Here is a 5928-nt window from a genome sequence, read left to right on the forward strand (position 1 = left end):
CCTGGGGACCGATTCAACGCACCTTGTGCGATCGCATCATGTACTTCCTCACAGCTAATGGCTTCCTGTAAGGTTCCCGCGGCTTCCACCGTCAGTGTACGGGAGATGTACGTGGCTATACGGTCGAGGTCATCGACAGGGGCTGCTTCTTCCCGATAGATGTGTTGGTAACGGTCGACGAATGCAGAGACAATGTCCGCTTGATGCGTCACTCTTCGGTCTTCGCGGGTAATTAATTCCCGTACCAAAACGCGTCGTCGGTGCTTTCGTTCATTCAGGACGTGGTGCATGGAAGGAATCTCTTGCCTTATCGTATCGTGACATCTGGCGCGCACCATGCTTCCCTGAAGATGTTTCCGAGCTAAAGCCACTAGTTTAGCTTTGATCCTTTTGCGTTCGATCCAGATGTCCTGTCCCGGCGGACCATCATCCAGGTCGCGCAGTGCTGCCAAATAAAAGTCGGTCGTACGGTGGCGCCATTCTGCCATCTCCCTGCTATATCAGATGAACGTACGGCGAAGCGCTGGTTTAGCACAAGTCAGCCACCAATCAAGCATGGTCGCATACCTTCTAATCCTTCGCTCGCACATCGTCCATGTCTCAAGGATCCGCTGACGGCATTAAGGATCATGTAGACGTTGAATGTTTAGTTCCCACGGGGCCTTACTGGTCCACACTTCTCTACGGGGAAGAAGCACTGTATAGATGTAAGCGCTGTGATCGGAAAATGGCAATGGCCAGCGTTCCGCGTCCTGGACATCATTTGCATGAGCCCGTGAGATATAAATGTGATCCAACCTGCTCGCCGAATGACTTGTCACATAGATGTATCCCGGTGCATCTCCATATCGTAATTCCCACGTGTCACTAAGTACAAGGTCGTTGACAACGATTCGCAACTCCTGGCTGATGTTTGCTTGCGTCCATTATTACACATTCATAACGTCCATGGAATAGTGGGGCAATGTCTTCTGCATAAAATCGCGCCCTTTCCCGCCGCCGATTATTTCCCGACGGTGCATAAAGATTGATGATGCGTGTCCCAAACGTCGTGAAAGCCATTCCCCTGGCCGACGGAAGATAACACATGTTTTCCACTGGGAAGCCATCTCGCACGTAAACTGCCACAACACTCCCATTGTGATCTCCATGTGACGAATAGGATTGGTAGCCTGCGATGTATGGGAGTGCAGCTATGTGGACTTCCTGCAGCAAAGCAATATCCACATCAGATGCCCAAATCGTTTCCTTCAGTATTTGTATTTTGGCCGGTGAATGCACGTCATTTATATTTAATGTCGCAATACGGTTCGCATGGCGTTGAATCCTACTCTGTCGAGGCGCCGCAACAACATCGCCCTGCATGGGCGCTGGGGGCTGAGTTAGAAGACGTTCTCTCGCCTCTCTCCCTTCACCTTCAGCAATTATTAGGCCGTTTTCGTGAGTGCCGGCTGCCTCTGTGTGACGTCCGGCGCCTCCTCAATATCGTCATACCACATCTTTTCAGGCAGTGATATATTCATGTCTATAGCAACAGCATCTGCGTCTGGAGAGCCAACTGGCTGTGATACCTCTTGAGCATCACCACGTCCCGGTACCGTCAATGTGACAGACCGATGCGGCTCTGATCGAACAGTATCCATTGCCTCATCCTGTTTCGTAGAGGCTGTTGTGTCGTCTTGGTCCACAGGCACATCGTCGTCGGGGCAAGGGGAGTCATCCCGAGGAGATGTCGTGCGACGCCGCCCGTTTCCTCCTTTTCGGGGAACGTTGTTTGCGTGATCTTCCTTCCGTGTCCTCAGATTGTAGGGAATCACGGCTGCCCGACAGAAAAGCATCCGTAGGAACTGGAAGTGTTTCGAGTCCCATCGTTGTACTTGGTGGGGGTGCGGTCGAAACTGATGTTGTCGTCACAGAGTGCGCTCCAGACGGAACAGTATCCGTAGTGGCTGGAACTGCTTCGTGTACTATCGGTGTGATTGGTGGGAGTTCGGTCTCATCTGATGTTGTCGCCGTAGATTGTATGTTCGATGGAGTAGCATCCTCTGTCATCCCGACGTCTGCTACAAGGTTTCGGAGAGTGCCATCTTGATCTTCCACCGGATCTGTGTCCTTTCGTTCATCAGCGGACGCAGTGAGGGCTTTGGCACAGGTGATCGGTAGTACTGTCATCGCCGGCGACGGCTCCCGCACATCTGAAGGCAGTTGCGTAATCCGCCGTTGCATACAGTTCGACCTAAGGTGTCCCTCCGGGCCACAGCCAGAACATGTACGTGGTTGACCATCGTAAATCACCACCGCCCGACAACCACCAATTGTCAGATAGGACGGTACATGCTTCTGAAGATCAATAGTGATCTGTCGCACTCCGTTAAGAACGGGGTACGTGGCGAATTGCGTCCAGCGTTCTGCCGTGTGACCATGTACCGTGCCGTATGGCTTAAAAGCTCAAATGGCAGCTCAAAAACACGTATTGTCCGTACACCCAGACCAGCATGTTCTACAGTTACCGTGCCGACATTCCTGTCACTATGGCAAAATCGGAGACCTGCTTTTGTCGTCTGTAGAATTCTCTCACACGTCGCATCATTTACCATCTTAACATACACCGTGGGACTAATGATGGACAGGTGAATTCCGACAATATCGTTTGGCGGTATCTTGACTTCCTCTCGAATGAATCGTTCCACTGCTAAAGCCTTTGGTCGTTCGTAGTCTTTTCAGAAATTGAATCGTAATGTAGTTTTCCTGTACTTGTTCGCCATGATCGTTGTTACTAACCCGCGCGCAGACTAAGTTCACAAGTAAACAAACACTCGCACACGTCGCACAGGCGGAAGTATCGGACCTCCGCTTCGCACGGCCGCTAGCGCCGAACTGCTACAACAGTGAAGCTTTCTGTATATAAAGAGCTGCCCAAACTTTAACAGTCAATATTTCAAAAACGTGGCCACATTGGCACCTACAATTTTAGGATGCGATAGGTACCTACCCACACTATAAGCAGGCGAAGTGGGAGCTCATAACTCGATGCACCTCCCAGAAGGTCCCCTCGTAAGCAGGTGTCCGTGGAAGAGTACATGCGAAATGTCACGTGGACACGTGACCGCACTGACCCCAGTAGGTGCCTGCGACCGCAGTGAGGTGCCCAGCGATCTGCATGCCACCATCACGGGGCTGATAGCACCCCCAGACGCTATGGTGGCCGCACAAGTCTTGGCGGTAAACATCTCTCTTGACTCTTGAATTGACAAACATTCGCCGAGGTGAGGCAGGAGCCGTACCTAGCCCGCAAGGCATGTATGTTAGTGTGGTGGCCGAATGCGCAGGGGCGCAGACATGCATACACCACTCGATGCAATGACCTTCAAGTTTTGCTTACTGTTGCTTCATTTTCTGTCTAGGGTATCGCTGAAAGCGGCATGCGTGAACGCTCTGCTCTCCCCCAGGCATGATTCCCCAATGACCTTATCTTGTATCGGGCCGCAGATCTTCCTTATTTCCGTTCGAAAAAGAGAAGATTATTTAAGACATTTTTGTGGACACTACAAGTTTTGAAACCACATAGCCCCAAATGTTGGCAACTGTTTTATACAGCAGGAGTCTGAAATTCCTTGAGAGACTGTGCGATTTAAAAAGCTGCTTCAGACTAAAGAAAGAACGATCGTTTTGCGGCTTTGGTCATTTCTACCTCACGCGACGCATCCTCTGTGAAGATTACTCCAAGACATTTAAAATTATGCACCCTTTAGCAGTAGCGAGCTCTGTCTACCCCTGGCTGGAATATGTCTCTTGAATAGAAATGCATCCTGCTCATCATCACGTACTTGGTCTTCGATTCATTCATAGGGAAACCGATCTTTCTCGCTGCCGCCTCCACGCTGTCGCTCATCCGTATCAGTTCTTCCTCAGATGAGGATGATATGGCCGCGTCGTTGGCAAATGCAAGATGTGAATTTTATTATGGAGTTTTCCATCAGTACCTTTTCGAGCGCCAGGATGAACATTATCAGTGACACCCCATCTCCTCGTCTCAGCCATGAGTTTATTTTAAAGCTCTCCGTTTTGTGGTTCTCGAGCTTCACTTTTCCTTTTGAGTCAGTAGGACAGACTTGGACTAGGCTGACGAGTTTCTTCTGTATTCCAAACTCCTTTAGGCAGTTCATCAGCTTCCCTGATGAATGGAATCATATCCCTTCTTAAAATCTATGAAGAGCACATGAAGGTCTTCACCATATTTCCACATCTCCTCGGTGGTCTGTCGCATTGCATTAATGTTGTCCACAGTCGAAAGGCCCTTTCTAAAACCACTTCTTCTGAAAACGGCTGGAATCCATGCAGTATACAGTTGGACAAGATCTTTTAGCAGACGTTCAGGAGAGCGATTTCTCTGTAGTTGGTGTAGTATATTTCGCCACCTTTCTTGCGCATAGGTCAGATGACCGCTGTCTTTCACAATCTAGATGCTCTTAAATAGCTGGTGAATTTTCTGAAAGAGTCTCCAGCTTGAATGACTTCCGCCTGGATTCCATCTTCTAGTGGACTGTTGTTATTCTTAAGCTTTATCTTCCTGTTTCTTTATTTTCTCCAGAGCAGATGGTGGATAACCTAGATCTACAATGTTTGGAGGTTGGCGTTCGAAAAGACCTTTCGGTCTCCCTAAGTATTATTACCATGATTCGGTAATGTTGAATTTATTGGTGACTATGGTCCCATTATTGTCACTGATGAACTTTGGGCGCCTCTGATATTCCTTCTTAAAGAAGTTAACTTTACGGTACATCTTCTAAGTCTCTTTTCCCAAGAAGTTTTTTTGAGCCTCTTCAACGGTATATTAAAAACAGCTTTATGTGCGAATATGGGGAGAAAAGAATCCTCACATTGTAGCTGAAAATGTCCGTGGATCCCCAAAGCTTAATGTGTCTTGTGCCTTGTCGAAACAAAAGCGTGCGGTCCTTTCTTTTCGCAGAGGCGTCAATCAATGGACATTTTTACCTAGACATGCTCGGTTGTCGCTCACGCCACCAATGCAAAAGGGCCGTCATAATTACATTTTTTAACAAGATTGTGCTCCATCATACTTCCACAACGGTGTTTGTGAATTCTCGGATACCGAGCCACCACGACGCGGCCTTGCATCAGATTGCAATCTGCAGCTGCCGGAATCTGGAATCCTCCGATGTTCTTATTACCTTACACCACGTGATTTTTATCTGTGGGGTTACAACCAAGACACCGATTTCACGCCTCCACTTCCCCACAACATCGCTGACTCACGAGGACGTATTGGCGCAGATATCACTGATGTCGATGTAGACACCTTGGGGTGAATGTGAACCGAATTAGACCGTAGACCGGAAGTGTGCGTGCGTGACTAACTGTTCACACATTGAACATTTTTGAACGTGATACAAAAAACTTCTAGAACTGCTGTTTCTACACATGTAATCATACACGAGGTATGATCAAAAAGTAACGGGAATTTTTGATTTTCTTAAAGAATCTTTATTTTTTCATCAATATCAATGTCGTTCCTTTCAAAGTAGTCCGCATCAGATACAATAAACTTCTGCCAGCGTTGTTTCCAATCAAGGAAACACAACTACATCTCACCTCTCGTTATGGTGTTCAGCTCCTTCAGTGGTTCTCTTTTTATGTCAACAATGGTGGCTAAACGACGTCCTTTCATGGTTCTGTTCAGCCTTTGGAATAGAGAGAAGTCACATGGGGCCATGTCCGGCGAATACGGTGGCTGAAGCCAAAAAATCAAGAAACAAGTACTGAGATTTTACCGGAGGCAATGTCGTTATGCAATTTCCACGAGTGATTTTGTCACAATTCTGGTCGTTTTCTTCAGATTGCTTCACGCAAACGGCTCATAACTGCCAGGTAGTATTCCTTATTGACCGTATGACCATAAGGCAGGAA

This window comes from Schistocerca nitens, chromosome 4 (assembly GCF_023898315.1).
Source record: "Schistocerca nitens isolate TAMUIC-IGC-003100 chromosome 4, iqSchNite1.1, whole genome shotgun sequence".
Taxonomy (NCBI): Eukaryota; Metazoa; Arthropoda; class Insecta; order Orthoptera; family Acrididae; genus Schistocerca; species Schistocerca nitens.